Source organism: Juglans regia, chromosome 3 (assembly GCF_001411555.2).
Source record: "Juglans regia cultivar Chandler chromosome 3, Walnut 2.0, whole genome shotgun sequence".
Taxonomy (NCBI): domain Eukaryota; kingdom Viridiplantae; phylum Streptophyta; class Magnoliopsida; order Fagales; family Juglandaceae; genus Juglans; species Juglans regia.
The window spans coordinates 28,382,928-28,407,269 of NC_049903.1; the positions used below are offsets into that span (position 1 = coordinate 28,382,928).

General features: G+C 33.3%; 2 pseudogenes; one reads left to right on the forward strand and one right to left on the reverse strand.

The window, feature by feature from the left end:
• Positions 1-1,191: 1,191 nt before the first annotated feature.
• On the forward strand, positions 1,192-7,034 carry LOC109002196 (annotated as a pseudogene).
• Positions 7,035-10,354: 3,320 nt separating this feature from the next.
• Positions 10,355-21,098, reverse strand: LOC109022293 (annotated as a pseudogene).
• Positions 21,099-24,342: the final 3,244 nt, after the last annotated feature.

Genomic DNA, 24,342 nt, shown 5'->3' on the forward strand with positions numbered 1-24,342 from the left:
ATATATTATCACTAGCATATATGTAACCATTAGCATATTAATTATTATCACTAACATATACAATCAAATATATAAATAGAATCACTAGCATATTCGTAAAGCTTGTGCCATGGATTATTTTTTTAGAACAGAACATTGTCATTCATAATAATAGAATCAGTAGCAAAGTTAACCCCATACAATTACAAATTAGCATCTAATAAGACTTTAGACTGAATAAAGTTTGGACACTAATACATCACTGAATAGTATCATCTACAAAATGAGAGGCACCACAAGTAAGTGAGCTACTTCATTTCCTTGCATACCAACATGAAGTACATCATCCACAAAATAAGAAAGAAGACTTGAATTTTAGAGATCATATTCTTTTGCCTAATAATTAGGTTCCTTAGAACCAATTGCTTCAATCACAGACAAGGAAACTCCTTCCAATGGCAAACTGGAAAAAACCTAAATTCAAGATCATTTGAAGTCCCCTCAAAGCAGCCACAAGCTCAATGTCATCCGCTTCAAACAATCCAAATTCTTTCCGACTCAAAGCAAATAAAGCATCACCTTTATCATCCCTTAAAATAACTCCAACACCCATGGAGTTAGAAGAATTAAATAATGCACTATCAAAATTAGGCTTTATTGTACCCTGGTAAGGAGGCTTCCAATATAGTGCATTTTCCTTAGGTACAATTAGTTGGTGAATTTTAATGGTAATGAACCCCTCAATATATGCTAAACAATTCTTAACAACATCTTGAAACATACTATTAGAATTATGAAATAACTTCAAATTTCTATACTTCCCATACACCCCACTAAAATAGTAATAAAAATAGAAACTAAAGTTAAGGTCTCGTTTGGTTACACAAATGAGATAAGATGAGATGAAAATTGAGAATTAAATAAAATATTATTAGAATATAATTTTTAATATTATTTTATTTTTTATTCAGGGAGGGGGGTCGAATCCAATCATTTCATTTTAAAGATTTGAGTGTTATGCCATCAAGTCATATGCCTTTGGCTAATATTATTTTATATGAGAATTTGAAAAAATAATAATTAAATGAGATAAGATGTTTGTATAACCAAACGAGTCCTAAATCAAATTGGATCAAAATCCCAAACCAAATAAACAATGGACTAGCAACCTCCATTATTGAACGGAGCTACAGAAACTCACCCCTTGGCGCCTCTTTTTAAATTTTTAAACAATCGTTTTTTGTCAATCCTCTTTTTATCTCTTCGTTGCAGTCCTGTCCATTGCAGATCTCTCTCTCCCGCGATCTCTTGTCGAGGCCAGCAGCCGCCATTGCCTCTTCTCCGGTCGCCGCCACGTCTGGACGCTCTGGTAAGCATGTCTGCTACTTGGCTCTTTCTCTATTTCCGCCTCCCTTGAGTCCATCACTAACCCTAACCGCCCAACTGTTAAGCCGGAAGAGGCCAGTGGGAATACGCGTCCATGCTTACCGTGCTGCATACCGTCTCACACTCCCCTCGCCTCCATCTATTCTCTCCCTTGCTTTTGATTTCTCAAGTGTCCCAAACTGTAGGCTTCTTGATTTCTCTGGAGCCCATGGCCCCCGAAGCCCCTGCAGCCTGCCTGGGATGAGCGTCCTCTGTCCCAAATAGTGGGTTTCTTCTCATCAATGCTTAAATGTAATATTTTTCTGATACTTCATGAGTTCGTGTTGAATGTTGAATTTTCTGATTAAAGATTGTGCTATTGGGTTTACTAATTTTTAGGGATTTGATTGTTTTCTCACTTACGCGCACACGCAGTCAACACTTCATCACTTCTTTTTTCTTTGTTTTCCCTCTCTCTCTCTCTCTCTCTCTCTCTCTCTCTCTCTCTCTCTCTCTCTCTCTCCGTCTCCGTTTGTTATTTGTTCTTTATTTTCCATTTCGCAACAGAGAATTAATGTAAGGAAGAGGGGTGAAATTTCGTCCTTTCTGTTAGATGTTCCTTTGCTTTCCAGTAAAGTGAGAGATTTCCATGCTTTGGCCAAATAGTTGTATTAGAAATTGTTTAGTGGTGAAGTTTTTGAATTGGGAATCACATAATTTCTAAGGGTTTTACTTTTTCGTTTTTTGGTACTTAACTCTTCCGAGTTACCAAACAGAGGGCCAGTTCAACAACTTCTTTCTGTTTTATTGTTCTTTTGGATGTTTTGAAAGTATGGGAATTATTATTTCTAAACGTCTCCTCTCTCTCTGATGTGGCTGGTCAATGTCTGCCACATCAGCAGTATATCCTAGGACTTTTGACCTGTATGCAGGACTCATCTATGTTATTGGGGTTGGCCTGGACAATTGGCCGTTGAGATCTCCATGTGCATAAACTTTGTTTGATGAAATGTTTCAATGAATATAGGTTTTTATATATGATTGTTAAGGGGGATTTGGAGACAAGGGTTGAGTTGGTTTTTCATTCATTTGAAAGATGTATGGGAGAAAGGCATGCCAGCTGGTGAAAGAACTTACAAGTGGTGAAAAGGGGCAGCTCACATCTTACAATGTAAGTCTTGGTGCCTAGTTTTTTTTTGATAAGTAAGAGATAAATATTGTTGATATGAATGAATAGGCATAGCCCATGTACACAAGAAGTATACAAAAGAATACCTAAATACATTATAAGAACAATAAATTAAAGATAATAAGTCATGAACATTGTTCCCATTTAAAACAATGGTTGAAAACCAAAACAGTAAAGTGTGGATAAAAAAATTCTTCAGCTCCGTCATTCTGCACTCCTTATCTTCAAAACATCGCGCATTCCTTTCCGACCAAATACACCACATGATGCACAACGAGATCATTTTCCACACTGCTGCCACTTGAGGACAGCCTTGCATTTTCCTCCAACAACCCAACAAATCCACTACCCTCAAAGGGATAACCCAAGCAACATCGACCCTTTGAAAGATCTCGTCCTACAACACCCTTGTTACCTCACAATGCAATAAGAGGTGGTCCATGGATTCTCCATTCTTTTTGCACATATAACACCACTCCATTACTACACATCCCCTCTTCCTCAAATTGTCCGTAGTCAAAATCTTCCCAAGAGCTGCATTTCATACAAAAAAGGCACATGAGATCTCCAAATGTTATTCCAAGAGAAAGGAGCAAAATTTTGTGTTGCCAAAATTTTATAGTATGCCTTAACTGTACATTTCTTGTGATTATTGGACCTCCCCTTCAATCTATCTTGTTGTGCCATAGGGGTCCCCATGGAATATATTAGTCTGAAAAAATATGAAACAATAGATAATTTCCAATCATGAAAATCCCTGTTAAAAAGAATGTTCCACTTGTGAGAACCATGAGAAAATATCCACATATCCGCCACTGAAGTCTCCCTATTAGTTGCAATACGATAGAGAGCCGGAAAAGCCTTATCCAACGCATGTTGTCCTCACTACACATCCCGCCAAAAATTGATTATGTTGCCTCACCGGCTACAAAACAAATATGTTTTTCAAAACATGGCCATCCCCTTGGTGCCTGGTTGTATCTTGTATTATAAAAGGTTTTGGTAGTTTTGTGTCTGCATTTGTTCAAAGGTTTTGGTAAAGTTTGAATGGAGACCGTTATCAGGAAATATTTAGAAACTCACTTGGTGGGTATGTTTCTTCTCATCTCAATTTGGTGATATCTAGCTGTCAATTTGGTCGATAATTTTATTTTGTTCTCTTCAAAATTTGGTGCTACGTGGTTGGTTTGTCGGTGAAGTTCTCTATTAATTGATGCATGGTGTCTAAAACAACATATTTGAGTTCATTAGGATGGAATTTTTTACTTCTAAAAAAAGGATTGAATTTTGTTTTCATCAAATCTGTTGATATGTGGTTGGGAATCTTGGATGTTGATGGTTGGAAGTATATATATATTTTCCTTATAACAATATAATTGTCTTGTTCTGATTTTTCTTAATAAGTTGAATAATTGACAGGCGATTCACCATGGTCCCAAAATGATTGGAAAATTTTGGTATCGGGCTAAGAATAATTGAACTATATGCACTGTGAGCTTTACTGTTAAATAATAAATCCTGCTTTTTTTACTAGTAAACAAAATGCGTTTTTCCAAACATGGTATCTTGTCAGTGTTTGTCAAACTCAGTACACTTTGGTTAATTTTAAATTTATTGATATGCTTCTAAATTGAACGGAAGTGTAGAAGTTGACCTCCGAATTCTGATGTGCTCTTTGAACAGAAGAAAATAAATGCTTTCCTCAAAATTGGACTTTCTAACTTGCTTGCCTCAATTTTTTTGAGCATTGATAGGGATAGTGTTTCGCAGGCCAAATTTTTCTTTTCTGCGAAGTGGCAATACATGCCATATGGAAACACTTTTGATGCGCATGTGTGGAAATACTTAGATTGTCTATATTGATTGTCAAAAATTTCTTCAGATTACATACGTGAATGGTTCCTCTCATTGCATGATGCATACCTGTCTCATTTTCAACCTTTCCTCTGGGTTCAGGACTCCCATAATTCTCTCTCTCTCTCTCTCTCTTCATTTGATATTTTATTTTTACTATAATCATGTAGAGCGACCTGTTTGATCAAGTGACAGCAGAATGTAGTCAACATCACCTTGAGCTTGAATCCTTGATAATGTAATCTTTTTTCCTTGTCTGCTTCTTGTAGCTCCACTTGTTGTTTTATTCTATTACTGATTTTTTTATTCAAAATTGCTGTTCCAAAAAATTATATATCCTGTCTCATCTTTTGAGCTTAACGTAACTTTTTGTATATATCATTTGTCCTGCATGTGATTTATGAGCTTTGACATTGCTGTTTGGGAAACTAACCCCCAAAATCCTTAGTGACAAATTCATCCTAAATGGTGTGCTGCTACTGCTTTCATTTCTTTGATTATGAACCAGAGGCTGAACAGATAGTTGTATAGACATATTGTACACAAGCAGTTAATGAATGTTAGATGCATACATAATATATACATTATTTGTGGATCATTCTTATTTGAATAATGTAAAGGGAGAGAGTTATCACTTTTCTAAAGAGGCTAGTTGTAATCATGAGACAATTTTGAATTGCTGCTGCCTTTTTTTTTCTCCTTGGGGTGGGGTGGCTAATTCACATTCCAGTTTTTTCCTTCGATGTCCTGTTATCGTTCTGTTAGTCAACATGGTTTTTCAATCTTCAAATTTATTGTCTCTGGCCTCTTCTTAAATGTAGCAGATCCTAAATAAAATTTATATCAAGTTCATAGAATTTCCCAACTATAGTATTTTATATTAGCAAAATTGGCATTTTGAAAGTTCCGATTACTCATTATGTTGGAATTTGTTTTTTTTGGGAATTTCTTTCCTCAATTGGCTATCTACATCTCTTAATATCTCTATTAACATATTTCATATGCAAGGATGAATAAAATCAGTTTGGTTTTGAATGGCTCACATGGCTTATATATATCTTTATATTACCACAGAAAGATCCAAGAAGAAGGATTGGATGTCCAAACAACTAGAAATGCAGAGCACTATGGAGCGCTCATCCACCACCTTTCTTTAGTTCGTAATAAGTGCTGTTTAGTGGCATATGTGTAATATTTCTTGCTTGCCATGTCTGTCGAGCATATTACTGGTAGCTAGCTACCTGTTTTTGTTCAAGGCCACGTTTGAGATCAATCTTATCTCATCTTATCTTCTTTCTAAATATCATTTAAATAAAATACTTTTTAATTTCAAATTTTTCACCAAATCATTACAATTTTTCTTAACTTTAAGACAAAACACAAAAAATAATTCAACCTTTTAAAATTTTAAAACAAAAATCATATTAAAAAGTTATATTCTAATGATATTTTAACTTTATAATATTTTTATTCAACTTTTTCTCTCTCATTTTTTAACATTTAATAAAACATTTTAACTTAAATTATTTCATTACTATTCATTTATTTATCATCTTATCTTATTTTCCAAACAAAGCTTAAAGGTTTATTTATTATGTTCACTAGTTAAGGGTATGGTTTTTATAACCATGCAGATACAACAGAGAAGAAATTATAAGAAGTCTGATATGGAAGGTTGGGCCTGTGCTTCCTCAAGAAATTCAAGAGAAGTTTAAGGTTGTGTTTGGATGTTGAAGTGAGTTGAGTTGAGTTGAGTTGAGTTGATAAAATATTATTAGAATATTATTTTTTAATATTATTATTATTTTGAGATTTGAAAAAGTTGAATTATTTATTATATTTTGTGTTGGAATTTGAAAAAATTATAATGATGAGTTGAGATGAGTTGAGAAGAGTTTGGTAACCAAACGAAGTATAAGTCACACTGAGGAAGAGTATTTTAAGAAACAGTCTGCAGCTTTGCAATCATATATGTCAAAGCTTGACCTTGATTTGACTGTGGTAACATTTCTCTCCCTCTCTCACACGCACACGTGCAAATATATGTATCTACTTTTTTGTGTTTTAAGGGATACGTATGAATGCTCAGTGTTGGAAGTACCTATTTTCATCATTTCTGCCTTGTATTTGGCAGGATATGGTGCCACCCAAAGATCCGTACATCCAAGTGAGAGTCCTCGAAGATCCGTACATCCAGTGGTACTCAATGATGATAAGACGACCAATTTTGCTTGCCACTCTATGGACTTTCTTAAACGAACTGATGTTGAGCAATTCATCTCACGGGTGGGTTCTCCATTAATTTATTTAACTAAAATTCTCATAGCAGAATGAATGGCCTTTTGGAATTCTTCTAACCATCTCTCTCCTTGTTATCAACAGGGTTTAATGGAAGAACTCACAGGCTGATTTAACAACCTTCTTTGTTATGCGGTCTTTTTTTTCGCAAAAGAAGATACTGTAAGTTGAATTTAAGCATTTGCCACCTGTGAAGGTGACACTTTTGTTTTTGTTTAGTTTTATCGTGTACGGTGAAAATCTTTCCCCCTGGATGAATAGGGCTTTATGATATTTATTGTTTACTTTTTTGTAATAACATAATTGCTCACATTTTTTTTTCATTTGTCATGTTATCAACACCAGTGGCAATTCGTCGTGTTATGTTAAATCATGAGCATTAAATTTTATAGATCAATTTGAATACGATTCGTTCAATTTAGATCCTAACACGATCCATATAAATAATATGTAATGTGACAATTTGTATAACTTGTTTAATAATTAACTTATATCGGGTTAATTTGGACACGACTTGTTTAACCCGTTTTATATAAATGGATGGAGATGACTTCTATATTTATTTTTTAATCCATTTCATATATAATACAAAGGTAACTATATAAATTAGTTATAAACCATTCACAATTATAATTAGATTTATGCAAAAGTATTTTATCATCAATATCCAAACTAATAAGAGATATAAGAAAATTAATATTTTCATAAACTAAAATCACATTAAAAAAAATTTAATAATTTGAGATATTAAGTAGTCAAATAATAATATTAATATTACATTCCAACAATATAAAGACATAAAACAAAAAATTTATAGAATTAAAAAATAGAATTTATTCGTGTTATACATCGGCGGAACTATGGTTTCTTTTTTTTTTTTTTCCCTCAAAATCTATATACCTGAAAATTGCCCCCCACCCCTCCAAATATATATATATATATATATATATATATATAATCCTTACATGTTCTCTAATGTTTTCTAAAATCTGTTTATACATAGAAATATTGCCCCTCTCCAATTTTTTCTAAATGCTCCTTTAATTTCTATATATCATCTATTTACTATAATGTGGTTACTTCAAGATTAATTTCTTTGCACCTAATAATTCTTTCAATTTAATAGGTAAATTCTAAAAAATCTTAAAACTAAAATTAAATGTATAAGAATAAAGAATTTATTAATATGGACCCCAAACTTCTTGAGTATATTATACTAAGCTTCTTACTATGAAATTCAAAGTGAAATAAACATTTTTATCCTTTAGATTTCATTAAGTATGAAAAATAGCATTATATACTAGATGTGGCACCAAAACATCCAGATTTTACATAAATTTGTATAAACTAGCTTACAGCCTTACATACTAAAATGAAAAATAGGTTTATGAAATATCATCTGTTCATTTTTATTGAGAATTCTTTTTTTAAAAATATCTTTACAAAAATGATAATGAATGAATTTTTTGATTTGGAAATGAGAAATTCTACTTATCATTTGGCAATGGAAATCTTCTCGAAAGTTTTTTGCTCTCAGTTTAATTACCGTTATACCAAACATTGTCAAAACTAGTTTTAATCAAAATATTTTACCTCAATGTAACTAACAAAAGAAAAATCAACTTTCACAAAATTTCAAGAGAATAAAAAAACCATTCAGATTTATTTTTAATGGATTCCACCACTTCTCCAAATTCCAATAATAACTGCTCTGAAAAACTTCATCAATCCAGTTTTAGTGAGTTCACTACTACTTTCACAAAAGGAAAATGCTAGTGGAGCCCCCCAAATTTACTGCTCATGTATTTTAATCTTTTTAATTTTTTATTTAATAGTTAAGGAAGTGGTTATTATTGAAATTATATATATATATTTTATTTTTTTCTAAATGATTAAGAATGTTAAAAAAAAATACTTGAAAGAAAATCAAAAGAAAACAACAAATTTATAACCACTGGGCGGCCCGCTAGCACCATTCTTCACAAAATTCCATAAAATTAACCTAATTTTTTTTCTTGAAGATTTAAGAAAATCTTAAGAAAATTGGAAGGTATGACCTATACATGTGCATACATAATCACATTAGGTAATTTTAAGACTTATTTCATATGTCTATTTCTCTAGTACACTGTACACCATGAGATTCAAATCCACGGCATCAATGCATTCCCACTTGAATTGATTCAAGATATGAATCACTTTGGAGAATTAAGTTTATATAATTAGTTTCAAAGTTTATTTCTATAAAAAATTTTTGTAATTGTAACACTTCTTCTTATTATTATATTATAGATAGTAGACACTAAAACAAAAAAACTTACCCTTTAAGACTAATTAAACTACCTAAACACAGATTGAGATATGCTCTACTTTTTCAACCCAAAAACTTTATATATGGGGCATAACCTTACAGTAAAGTCGTGCAAACTCAACATGTGCACAGGTGTAATGCTTCCAGGCTTAGGGCCGTACAACTACAGTATTGACCCCACACTTGTAACATCTTTGTTAACATGGGACATGAACCTTTTTATATTCACACGTGAGATTTGGGCGGCCCTCAACTGTGCAAAAGCCATGTTAGCCAAAGTGGGCAACACTCGCATCATCTTCTCGACGATAATGTCCGACGGCTCTGCTCTGGGGAGTGCATGACAAGAGGAGCCCAGCATTCCTTCATAAGTTTGCCAATAGGTTTTTAGTCTATGCGAAGCAAACAATCATTGTTCTTTGCATGAGTTTTATGCTCCTCCCACAAGAACACCTTAGACTTAGATCCCAATATATATATATATATATATATATATATATATATATATATATATACATACACGTGTCACTATAAGAAAACTGCTTATTTATTGTCAGTTATTTATTATAAAAATAATTATTTTTTATTAAAATAAGTCTATTTTTATCTCAAATGGTCATTCTCATTACAAATAATCTGTCTCAAATGTTTTTTATTTATTTTTTATTGTTTTTCTTTTCTTTTTAGGTAGTGTGTGTGGGATTGTTATGACATCCTATTCAGTTTCCACCGTTTATGCCCCCTCTTTACCAGAGGTTCAAAGGAAGACACCTGTAAGGCTTGTCTGCTCTTTCCCCAATTACAAGGGCTCTTCGGGTCCATTTCATGGGAGACAATCTCAGAAATTCTTTCTCAAGGTGTCGAGTTCATCTCATGTGTTATAATTATGTGTAGGATGCAACCAATTGAGTTCGAGCGGTTAGTGAATCATCTCGTTTAAAATTTATTAGAAAATTGGTCGAGTTCCGTTTTTTTTATTATATTTTAATATTCGAGTTCGAAATTATTTACGAGTTGCTTTATTTAATTAAAATAAATTATTTTTTATTTTATTTTATAAATTTTAACAAACTAACATTTACTTTGCTAATATCTTTCTAAAGTTTGTATATACATTTATTAATTGTTATATTAATAATGATTTAAGTAACATGTTTACTATTATGATCACATTTTTTCTTAATCTCTATAAATATTTTTATTGCATATACAAAATGATTATAAAAAATAATTTATATGAAGTTATTCGTACTTATACAAGTCGAGTCAAGTCAAATTTTATATAAGAAAAAAGATACATGCAACCGCCCAGTGCATACGCCGGGTAACCCCCACCTAATTTAATAAAACACATCGTTTTACTTAGAAGTTAGACGTGTTAGACTTCTCCTTGGACTTCTTTCCTTGGCAGAAATATCTCCAGCATTACTCTGAAGGGCAAAATGCTGCGTCAAAGCAGCTTTAGTTGCTCCACTGGCAACACCAAAACGATCGTGATAGGCTCCCCAAGCAAACTACAAACACGAAAACTGAAGGAAACAAGGGAGAAACCAGGTCCATTAACATTCCAAAATCATTCATAAGATCTGCGATTAAACGCCACATTTGGGCATTGCTATCCAGGTTTGAGCCCTGGTAGAATGTGAATAAAATGCCTCCAAGCATTCCAGTTAGGTCTCTAAAAAACTCTGAAATGTGGCACCAATTACAGTCGCAGATTTCTCTCCAACTCCAATAGCACTAAGAAGAGCTTGTGTCGAGAGCATGGTCCGAATGTACGTTGAAAGGCCCTGCAATGAATCCCCAACCTTTGGATGGAGAGAGAAGGAGAAGCGGTAATGGTGGCAGTTCCAAAGAGCTTGGTAGAAGAAGAGCCATTCCATTCTTCTAAGATGACTCCGTAGAGGACGATTTTGATGCTTCCACGAGAGAACTGAGTCAAAGTCCCTCTGTCTCCATCTGATCTAACGAAAAGGAGAGGACCTCATCAGTTCTAGTGTTTCCAGAAATGTTAAGTGTTTTGGACTTCTCTTTTTCTTTTTTACTTTCTGACAGATACTCACGTGCCACATCAAGCGGTTACACGCCGGTTGTAAATCCCGGTTGTACGTAGCAATTCTCTTTATATAAATTGTATCGTTTAACAATCGAACATAATTTTGTATTCATACAATATGACTTATTTAATAAACAAGTTGAGCCGAATTCGAATTTGATTAAGCTGATCTCGAATAGTTTGTTGAGTAATATTGTTTATTTACAACCTTAGTTATGGGGAGAACCTAACTTGTGCTACTATCAAAAAAATACTTTGGGCAAAATTGTAAGTATAATATATTTAACACTCTCTAACAGGCTCTTGAAATATAATTAACACTCTGTTTTGATACTATTTAAAATCATCACTCGTGAAAAACACTTAACCCATAAAGAATATTTAATTATTTATATTATATATTTTTTTAACATTTTTCACACAATTTTGTTAGATTCAAGATTCCGGGATATAGAACATAAAAAATCGGTTGAAATTGAGAGTCTCTTCAAATTAAAATAGCTAATAGACAGTAAAAAGCAGAAAATGAAGAGAGGAGAACGGACTTGGGAATGGTTAAGAAATTCCAAGCTTGGGTAGTCTTTGTAAATCAGCTTTGAGTCACTTAGTTCAGCAGGTTGTCACCATAGTAATACCTTGCCGAGAAGCAAAATTATACAAGAGAAATGATATTTGCAGTTATAGAGTGCGTAAACATCGCACACTTCTTTTGACATGAAAAAAATGAAAAAATATAGAATCCACTTGAAAAAATTAAATTTTTAATGATGAATTTCACTATTTTTCAAAAGGAGTTTGCAACGTTTGCACAACCTATAATTGTATTTAGCATTACTCATTATACAATATGATCAGTATTTGCTAAACAAATGTTTGAGAAATATTTTGGTCAAATATATCACATTAAGTTACGTTAGTGTATAAATTCTTTTATATAAGATTTACGTATATATAGATGTAACACTTATCATCAAATACAATCAGTATAAAAAACAAACCTTCTATAATGTTGATCAACTTCTAAATTTTTTTTGTTGTAAATCAGATTTTATCAGGATAGAAATGCAAGACATTCTCCCATGTCTAGGAAAAAGATTGTCGGTTTCTGTACAAGAAAAACCTTGTCATTTGCAAATATGGTGACTGTTTCCTAGCTAACTGAGTAGTGCTATGCTGCCTAGTATAAATTTATCTTTTTATTATTTTATTTCTTTTCTTTTCAGAATTTTTAATATATTTAAATATTTTTAAAAATAAAAAAATATACTAATATAGTAAAAGTCACTTTCTTAATCATTAAGTAAAAAATATTAAAAATAAAATAAAATAAAATACATGAACAGTCAAAATAAGAGAACAAACTAGGGTACATACTAGCATTTTCCTTCCTAAAATATCAACCACCTTGCTCTTGAAATATATCATTATTTTCGTCATATTTTGTCAGCAACTAAACAGTTGCATGACAATTCTGCCTTTTTGCATGTGATCCAATCATCCAAGCAACAAGTATTGATGGCTCCGCCCCCCTCAGCAGTATATAAGTATGTGGCAGTGGCACATTATTCTCCCCCTCTACGCTCACTTTCTTCTCTTGTTTTTCTTTCGTCCTATTTTGCTCTCAAGTACAGGCTCTTTTGGCTCTTGTTTAGTTATTTCAGAGTTCGGAACTCCTCAATTCAGCAAAAATGGCTACAAAAACTGCAACAGCCAATCCTTCAAATAAAGGGAACGCTAGGCTTCCTCCAAAGAGAGGTCAGATCAAAGTGAGAATAATTTCCAAGTTTGTGAAGATGGTAGTCGGAGCAGCTTCAAAAGCAGTAAGAGGACTGGGAAGAAAGAAAAGGGTGATAGAGGAAACTCAAACTCCACAACGATAAGGTTCCAAGCACATGGCTTACCATGCAAGGGCATTGTGATATCTAAGCTAAGCTGAGACCATCAAAATAGCATCATTTCTCAAACATTGTCGTCCAGCTCTCTAAATTTGCAGTACTGATCCTATTATTTAGCTGCATTATATCAATAATGTATTATTCCAGTAGGCCTGTGACAATGGCCATATAGATTAATTATTATCATACCCAGTTCTCTCTCTCTCTCTCTCTCTCTCTCTCTCAATTTGATACTCGTGGTTTTTCTTGCATATGTGCGAACATTCCATTCTCTGGTTGTTCAGAAGCAAAGCTTTATGAACATGACATAAATATCTGGGTATTATGACTTGTTCATTCTTTGGTCAATTTCAGCGGTGAAAACTAAAAGATATCAATTATTATGAACTGTATTTATGGGAAAATGGCCTGATATTTGCATATGGCAGAAGTGGCTTTCCATATTCACGTGTAGAGTAGAATGCTTTTTTTTTTTTTTTTTTCCAATGTCCTTCTCATATCCTCCTGTTTTCATACTACTAATTTGTGCACCATATGATTGCTACAATTTGGACAAAAACCCATCACTCTGATCACCAAAGCAAAGAACATGTGGACCAATCCTTATGTTTGGTGTTGGCTGTGATAGTCAATAGACCAATTGATGGTGAAAGTGAGACCCAACAATTAATGGCATTTAATCAGGGAATAAATTCCCCTGTATTGAAATGGAAATATAGTTTACTTTATTATAGGCTTACAACAACAAAGAGTTTTGTGCAGAAATTCTAGCTTTGATTTGTATTTCATATGGATATATGGTTTTCAGAGTTAAGAATGTAGAATTCAGAAGCTGTTTTGGGTGCTCTTGGGATTGCAATCTTTATAGTCCTTTCTACTTTAGATAATAAAAACTGGTGCTAGGATCAAAGTGACACTCTCCTAGACATATAACGATTATTACATTAACAGGAACACATAAACCTTACAAGAGAAATAATGCTTTGGTTGCTGCATTGCTACAGGCACAAAGATATTACATAAAATAAACCTATAAATTGATGTGGTTTCATGGAATTCGTGAGATCTACTTTATAATGAAAGTAACTTTACAATCTGACGTACTACATCGAGCTACATCAATTTGTGAGTTTACTTTTATGTAATCCCTCTGTAGCTAAAGTATTTTTCTTAAAAATAAACTTGGGCTATGAAATCTTATTACCCAAAACAAACAAAAAAATGAACATGAAGATGAAAATGAAAATTTGATTATGTTTTACATGATATCGACACTTCTTCTCTCCCAAGCAAGTGATAAACATGACCTTATGATATACACATAAATGCCCACTTCCCTAATCCTAATTTACGCGAGGCTCTCATAATTGAAGAATATTCATCCAATAACCATTATACACCATTCTAAGTGGTGTATTTATCATTGAAAGGGCTCCTGTTTTATATATATATATATATATATAATTATCTTTTAGTCTTTTCTTTATGGAAAATATAAGCCATTACGTTTTGCCTCTTGGGAGAGAGAAAAAGTGCTTCATCAACCATGTGATTATCGCAAGGCAAGTACCTTTTTAACCTAAGAAACATTTGGGACCACAAAGCACGACTAAGTTTTTGTTCCACTCCCTACATTTGTGTCTGTCTTGAGTTATCTTATCTGATATGGGTTTCACTGTCAGCAAGCATGCAAGCACTAATTGAGGAGCCAAAAAACCAGTATTATTGTCGTTATCCTGTGAACGCGTTGGTACCGTACCATAGTTGTTGTAACCCTTATTAATGATTGTGCATTGTTGGTAAATTTGTTTCAGGCCATTGACTTCAGGTGGGGTTTCTGTGCTCTCTCTCTCTCGAAGAACGCAAGAATGAAACCCCAATTGTACAAAACTATGAATGATAATAAATAAACAAACAACAAAGCATTCCCTGATCTCCATTTCACTTTAAATTGATAGTTAGTATCTATTTAGTTTATAAAAATTATATATATAGTCATTTTTGTATACTTTTTACGCACTTCATTAATGTGATTGATCAAAACAATTATTTTATATTAAAAAAAAAAAATAAAGCAGCCAATCACATGAATGAAATGTATAAAAAACACGCAAAAGTAGCTGTATATAGCATAATTCATCCTTGATTATTGCACTTGTTAATTGATCATCAAAATATTCTCATATTTTATACTAAATAATTCTTGAACTCATTATTAATATGAGAATAAGGGGTATTCTCTAGGGTCATACTAGAACTCATTGAGATGGGGTTGCTCTGTAAAAGTGGCATTGTCCTAGTCCTGTAGACCCATAAGCTTTAGCCAACTGACCATAATATCTCATTTATTTTACATTAGGGCAGGTTTGGGAGGTGGGATGAGATACAAAATTCTCATCTCATCATTACACATTTTTCAAATTCCTATACAAAATATAATAAACAATTCAACTTTTTCAAATCCCAATTCAATTTTTTCAAATTTCAATACAATAATAATATTAAAACATAATATTTTAAACATTAAAACAAAACATAAAATTCTCATCTCACCCTCCAAACTTGCCATATTATGAAACCAGGTCCTCTTGTCATACTAGAAAATATGGAAACAATGAGGTTGTTCTGGAAAGGGGGCTTTATCCCTGTCCTATAGGCCCATAAGCTTTTCTTAATCCATGTATCAATGACCTAATATGTTACTAATGGAGTACTGATGTTTTCCACTGACACCTAAAACTCAATCCCACAATATCCCATGTATTAATCGCGCGATATTATGGCCTGGTTTGGATAGTAAGAACTTCTCAAATCATCTCATTCCATCTTATTTCAATATCCAAATATTATAAATATAAACACTTTTTAAATTTAAATTTTTAACATTTTTATCTAATTATTACCTAATCATTATAATTTTTCTAAACTTCCAAATAAAACACAAAAAATAATTTAACTTTTTCAAATCTCAAAACATAAATTATATTATAATAATATTTTAATTTTATAATATTTTTATTCAACATTTTCTCTCTCCTTTCCCAAAATCTCATAAATCATCTCAACTCAAATAATTTCAACTATTCCAAAGCATCTTGCTACCATTTACCTATCATCTCATAGACACTATCCAAACAAGGTCAAAATACTACAAATCCTTGGATTTTGTTTTGGTTTTGATGGGTTTGAATTAAAATATATTATTTTTATTGATGTCATGTTTCACAGCTTGAGCAGCTCCACGATGGGTCGATTCATTCTTGCGAATATGGAGGAATGAGAGCTCGGAGTGGTGAAAAATACCTCTGATACCTAATTCAGTTTGAGTTTTCAGTCTATGATTTAAGGGATCTTAAATGAAAGTGCTTAGAAAGTTTTTTGCCCCTTAGAGGGGGGTATATATACCTGGTAGGGGTGGTCCCCTAGCAAGCCGATTGTGGTGATGTCGCTCCATATTCAGGTTGTGCCTTCTTCCAACATTCTGTCACGTCCATGTCTGATCGTGACAACTGCTGACAGCCCATGGTTCACGTCGAGGCGTGTCTGTCTCCGACCTTCATTAAATGCAGCGTGGTCTCGGCCTAGTGCACCCACCTTCGAGGTCTGTCCAGGAACTAGGGTTGTCCATAACCCTGCGTATATGGATTGTCGACCAATAGACGTGTCAAACCTTCTAACTCAGGGTCCACGTCCTGCACGTGCTACTTTGCTGCTTCTTTCTGAATTTTCTGGGCCGACCTCACCCTTTTTAGCCCGACCCATTCTATAATTTCATACTAATTTCCTTCTACCGGCTACCCTTAGACCCATTGGTGCCTCGTAGGCTAGGCCTGTATGGTTTGGCCCGACACTGAGAACGTCCTCCCTCACAATTTTGTTATGAAATTACAAAATAATTATAAATGAGTTGTAACTCTATCACTTCTAATTAATCAGATTGATAATGCATACATTCAAAACTGGGCCTTTTTTGTGCCCTCTCACGTACGGCTGATGTCCGATGCATACGTTTGCCTAAGGAATATATCAACAGGTTTGCTTCTGCTCTATATTTGCAGTCTCAGTAGTTGAATTATGCAAAAGAATTTTATTGCATGTTGGGTTTGAAGGAGACATGGCTGTCTCTTTTGGTCCCTTTAATGGTGTGTTTGTCCCCATGAGAAATCATCTTTCATTTACACGTTCGTTTGGATTCATATACAGACTTTTATGTTCGTTTTGGGAACCTACACTCGATGCTCTTTAGAGTTTTTTCAAGTCTTTTGTCGAAACATTTAACAGCCCTCAGATCCATCAGTTTCTGAAACCCACGCAAGTACAGCGTTCCTTTTCTAGTGGGAGGGTGATTTCCACCTCAATAATTGTGCGATATAAGTGAGGTTGGGAGTGGTGTCGGTGTGGGGATGGGGATGTAGCTGTCAACTCATTTTTTTTATTTAATTATTATTATATTTTTAAAATGTCATAAAAATAAAATAAATAATTTAATTTTTTTAAATTTTAAAATAAAAATAATATTAAAAAATATATTTTAATAATATTTTATTTAACTTTTAATTTTAATTTTAATTTAAATTCTTCTCATCTCATCTATAAAAATAAATGAGATCTGAGTGATTGTTAGTAGTTCAATTTTTTCGATTTACTTTTATTTGAATATGAGCGGTTGGAGTTTTTTTTATTAAGTTTAATTTTGTATATATGAACAACTCATTTAATAATAGGAGTGAATTCGAATTTATTCAGGAACTACTTTTTATTAAGCTAATATTATATTTTCACGAACAAATTTTGACTTTTTGCTAATATGTTTATAAATTAGTTCATATATACGTATCAATAATAATATTTGTAAGGATTCAAGTAACATATTTAGTATTAGGAAGTTAATTTCTCCAAATCTTTTAAATATTGAAAACACTCTCATTATAAATATAGAAATAATACTATAAAAATGTAACAAATACAAAATTATTCGAATTTATACGAGTCGAGCCGAGCCGAGTTTTATACTTGTTTTATGGTTAAATAATTGATCATAATTTTGTGTTCAAGAAAAGTTCGTTTAATAAAAGAATCATATCGAACTCAGTTTAGGTTGTGTTTGGATGTTGAAGTAAGTTGAGTTGAGTTGAGTTGAGATGATAAAATATTGTTAGAATATTATTTTTTAATATTATTATTATTTTAAAATTTGAAAAAGTTGAATTGTTTATTATATTTTGTATTGGAATTTGAAAAAGTTGTTGAGATGAGTTGAGATGAGTTTGGCAACCAAACTCACCCTAATATCAAACCTAGGCTTGTCGAATGTCCTTATTTATTTACAGGCGCCATTGGTCTCACCTCTCGAACAAGCGACTTCGGGTGTCTGCCGAAGCAGGCGTGCATGGCAAGCAATTTAGATAGAGAATCTTAAGTTCATTCCCATTCAAGAAAATGATGCTTTATTGAAGCATATAAAACTGAAAACACAATTTCTTTAGATCTCTTTTGGTTATACAGATAAAGTAAAATTAGATAAAAGTTAAAAATATTGATAGAATATAAGTTTTTAATATTATTTTAAAATTTAAAAAAATTAAATTATTTATTATATTTTAAAAGAGAATTTAAAAAATTTATAATAATAAAAAAAGATGAGAATCTCATCTTGATAACCAAATCAGTCTTAGCTTTCCTCGAACATTGTTTAAAAAATAAGATAATTTCATTTTCATAGTAAATTGTCTCATCTCTATTTATATGCATCATTCTTACTACAGAAAAAAATAGGGTTGTCTTACTTCTCTAATACCTGAAATCATTCTTTGATTATAATTTTTTTGAATTTAATCATTTTGAAATTATGACCAGCTTGTACAAACTTTGGCCCAAATCAAAATTTCTCCAAATTATTTCTAAACATTCTAGGGAAGAAACAATCATTGTTTAATGTAATAAAAACTCTATATACTACACTGTTATCTCGCACACGATCTATTGTTTTGATGTGACAATATAAATTAACCTTGATTTAAAAAAATAAATAAATTATCGGTCCAAGGTTGGACAATATATAGGACATTAATTAGCATAATAAAATAAGAATGAAATGAAAAATATAGCATATAAGGATAATTCATGACAATCCTATTGTGGGAGATGACATGCCACAATCAAAGTTGGAGAAGAGCATGAAGACATGACAGTTCATCATCCATCGACAAGAGGACACAAGCCCATAGGCTCACATATATAGGCATTTTAGTGTTGGGGTAACTTTAAGTTCTGACTAGTCTTGCTCACCTCTTCTTTTAACAAGATAATGCACCTTGGAAAGTAGAGACTTTTAGGCCCTTTTTCACTTTTTTTGGGCCAAAAGACGTTCTCTCCCGGAAGCAACTCTCTTTCAAGAATACTTTCCTAGTTACTAATGACGTGGAGACTCGGACAAAACATGCATAGGAATAGAGGTAGATGAGCAGAAAGCATCAAGATATACGACCTCTCTTCCTACTCTAGGTAAAGGAAATAGTCCAGGAAACGAAACACGACCTGCAAGAGAGCCCTATCTTCATGTAAAAACAGTGCAATAGTTCCAAAAGCAAACTCAAAGCTAGTCTATAATCATCTTTGTTTTGGTCTGTATAAAGTTTATAAATAAAAAGGTAGGTATATATATTCCAAGTATACAGGATGCATACAAGAGGAAGGATGTATAATCATTTTGATACTTATTGACTTGATAATAAGGATACTGACAACTTTAACTAACTTCAGTAGCATTAAAACTTCGCCTTTTAACTTCATAGGCCCGTCCAACCTCAAAGAAAGCACGTCCAGACTAAGTTTGGACTCTCAGGATCAAGTATGATTGCCTGCAGGCTCTTGAATTTGGAGTGATGTCTCTAATTATAAGCTTGCTTCCAACTCATTTAGTTCATTCATGTCAAGTTCATCATCTTCGTCTTCTGCAGCATCATCAGGTGATCATTAACCTGATGTTGAAAGCAATTAAAACATGGGCATCATGACATTGCAAAGATCATGTACGCTTAGTCCACTTTATTTATATACCAGACCCGTATTTTACATCCCAAACAAAGCAAAACTACCAGGAAAATATCAATCAATGCCCCAATTCATTGGCTGAATCAAGATCAAAACATATCCTGCATGTATACTTCGGCAGGAACATGAACAAAATAATTGGGCAACCATATTAACAGCATTTCCAAAACCAAAATGTGACATGGAAGTTGACGCAATGAGGACATTCTTCTGATATCAGTACATATCAGCCACTATATTCCAAACTTATATTTGGGCCCATTTGCATGTATCAGCAGTTCTCTGCAAAGTGACAGTAGCAGAAACTAACATGCATAGCATCAAAGGATAACATTTCATCCATCAGGGTAGCTAGTGAAGGATGAAAGGGGGATCTAGGGAAAAGACGAAGGGCGACAACTCATTTTTGCTCAGAAACATCAGATTATGGCCCTCTTTCATATGTCTCAGCATCATACAAGACAAGCTAGATTTCGACAGGAACAGCTCACGGCCACTGAAATGGAGGCAAAAAAGTATATGTTCAGAAAATAACATCAAACATACTGGACACCTGCCTTTTTTCCAAGCAGTATCTATTCTCCTTTAAAAAGGTGAGGTACATGAGAGAGGTAGAGAATATACCTCATATGGTCATTCTTAGCTCTCTCTCTCTAGTTTGTTTTCACAAATTTTTTTAATTTTTCTCAATTCATCTCATCTCATCATTATATTTTTTCTAAATTATCACGTAAAATTAAATAAATAATTTATTTTTTTCAAATACCAAAATAAAAATAATATTAAAAAAATATATTCTAATAATATTTTATTCAACTTTTAATTTTAATCTTAACTCATCTCATCCACAAAAACAAAAGAAGCATTTTTTTCTTCCATTGCATAAACAACTCGGGTGTCATAAGAGTTGTGGTAGTCAATTTTTCACGCTAGAGTGAAAAAAAAATATTTAATTAATTTTCCTGGAGGAAGAGCATGCGGCCTGTAATGGCAGTCTTGACCCCCCATCTGGGCAGACCCAAAACCAACCATATTGTTTCTTCTCCACTGCTTCTAAAAAGTAGATACAAACCTGCTTGATACTTGAAGAACATTCATTTTCCTGTACTTCAATTTTTTTCCCCAATGTGTATGTCACCAAGCTGATGGGAAACAAAGTTTCCAACAACAATCCACCCTTGCAAATTTGGGATGGGCTCATTTACAATTGAATTTATATAGGCCTAGAACAATTCTTTTTAAATCTTCCACTTAACATTGATAATTTTCCAATTAGATTCCTCTTAGGTTTCCAAATAGATTTTAAATGGCTTATGTTTCAAATACCTATATACATTCTCTCTCAGTTTTAAACTAGTTGCAGCTTCTCATTTTATTGGCTAACTACTAGACAAGAACTAGAGAATCAAAAGGAATGCGTTCCACTAACTCAACTCATGCAGCCCACCAAAGAACATATTAAAACAGAGAGAGAGAGAGAGAGAGAGAGAGAGAGAGAATGTCAGTTTTTAATTTCTTGGAAAATTCTCTCTCAAGGGCATTCTATGGCCAAAGTTGTTTTTGTCACTTCCATGCTTCAAAAGAGATGCTTTCTCATGTCAAAGAGCATTGATCCTTTATCTCTACCAAGTAACAACTATTGCCAGAGTTACTCGTTCTTTCGTGCGTTGATGAATAATAATGGACCTGTTCATGCAAGCTCAGTGGAAGCAAACAGAACATCTCTAGCAACAATATTTACCAATCACCAATATGTCTTATATGTGAAATCATTACGTGTTTTAAAAGTTTAAGCGGATGGGAAGATATATATTTTATTATTTATTTTATATATTAACACTCCTTTCACGTGTGAGCCAGACTCCCCCTCAATGGGTAGTCCAATATGTGGAATATTTAATTAAATGAGATAAAATGTAGAGTCAACGTTCGAACTTAGTACCTTTGCTTTGATACCATGTGAAATCATTATTTGTCTAAAAAATTAAATTGATGAAAAAATATAGATTTTATTATTTATTTTATATTTTAGTACTATAATATGTAGAAAAGTATGAGATTGAGCACTAAGAATGAAGAGAAAAATGTGAAAAATCCATTTTCCACAAACAAAATATTTATACACTGTAGAGATAACATTATAAAGACCACTTACATTATCAGTTGGCTTGTTCTGCTTATACTTAGTTTTCTTTGATTCAACAGTCTTCTCTAAATTCTATTGATCCCCCATTGTTTCTTCAAAATGAAAGAAGTCATGTGAAGCTCGCAATGAAGTTAAAGAAATCGAAGTATAGTAAAATAGCAACCAAAGATGGTAAGTTTCCTCTTCAATACCTTGGTCACGCTTGTCACTGTTTTGTTGCCCTAGCCGAACCCTACTTCCATTTGAATTTGAATTCAAATTTCGGCACTCCTTGCCTAATTTGAATTGTCCTAACCGAACACTCCACTTGCCTAATTAAGGTTTCTATAATCTAGGAATCCTAATTGACCAAAGTCTTACTTCCCTAGCCGCCCAACACTCTTGCTCTAAGTCCAAAACCATAATCCTAAACCCTAGGTGTCCATCATCATCTTCCCAACATTAAACCCTAAACTCAAGTGGCGCCAACCCTAGTGTTCCCATCTTACCATTTTTGTCACTTATCATAAATAGCCCTATCATCCACATAAGCCATAGCCGTCCATCTCAAGGCTCCATAAGGTGATTATTTCCTTTTAGGAGTCTTGACATCCTCTTACTATATTCAAATTCAAATCCCAAATCCAAATCCCTCAATTTAAGGAATTGCAAATCCTCTTCAATTCCTTAAATCACTCTTCCTACAATCTCTCTAAGTCAACTATTGACTTATTATTTTAATTCAAATTCAAACTTCCATCTTCCCTCGAAGATTCCTTCCATTTTGCAAACTTTCCATATCCATTCCTAAACCAACCAAACCCTAGCCAACTCCCTCCAACTCGCCAACCCTAATTCCACCACACCAATTCGGCAACCCTGGGTGTTCCTTAGCCACCAAACCCTAGCCTCACTCTTCCATCTCATTCCCAAACCTTAACATCATCCTAAACTCCAACCTAAGCCAACTTTTGTAAATCTCGAAATCCACCTTAGCCACCCCACAAAACCCTAGCTACACTACACCATATCTACCCTAATCACCATCCAAGTGGCCCAAACATCAAGGGCAACCCTTAAGTCATTCCCATTGCATCAAACACCCAGAATCATCTCTTAGAACACTCATATTCCATCATCTTGGTACTTCACTCAAGAACAAGTCTAGCCACCCACATTGATTTGCCTTAGCCTAAATACTTAGTCTACCCAAGTGCATCATCATTCCATCACTCAAACATCATCCTTTTGTGGAAGGCCAAGCAAGTTGGCAAGATCACTCGGTCGTCATCTTCACCAAGGCAAGCTCGTGGACCTTAATGTTAGGGATAAGACCGGGGTCCCTAACACCTAAACTCAAACCCTAAGCCAACTCTTGCAAATCTCGAAATCCACCCTAGCCACCTCACAAAACCCTAGCCACAAAGATCAATCTTTTCCTCCCTTCCTCTGAACATTCAAATCATGTGAAAATTTGCATTTAAAAACCACTTTATAAAATTGACATAATATGGGACTTGGGATCGATCAACACCTGATCACCAACCCAATCATTACAAATTGTGCACCGTCCACAAAATGAGTATAACAAAAGAGTAATGTTAGACTCTACTATGCATGCCGCCTAGACAATATTAATGTATTTTCTTTTCTTTTTTCTTTCACATATTTTTAACATCTTTAAACATTTTTTAAAAATAAAAAAATATCAATACATTAATAGTTAGAACTATTCATCCAAGCAGGTTTTTTCGAAGTCCGGAATCCGGGTTGCAAAACTCCTGGTACACCTAGTCCTGGTACCGAGTTTTAAACCTGGAATCCAAGTTTACAGCCCTATACCTTTTTTAAAAAAATTTATTTTCTCGTCACAATCATAATATTGTGACATATGGCCAAAGACTTCTAAAACTATTGAATTTTTAATGTATTTTATAGTACTAGCTTGGTCATTTTAGTGTCATTGATTGATAATTCTTTTAAAATTGATTATGAAACAATATAGGATTTTTTTTTTATTAATTCCATGTAAAATTGATTAGGAACTCTTGAAATTTGTGTCCCAATTCTATGACTAAGGATGAGAAAATTGTAGACAAAAAGTAGATAATACTTTTTTTGTAATGATTTCCCACTCTACCCCTTAAATTTATAGGTCTAGTTATAATGAAATATTATTACCTTCCAAGGTGGCCACCACTGGATTTTTGACCTTTC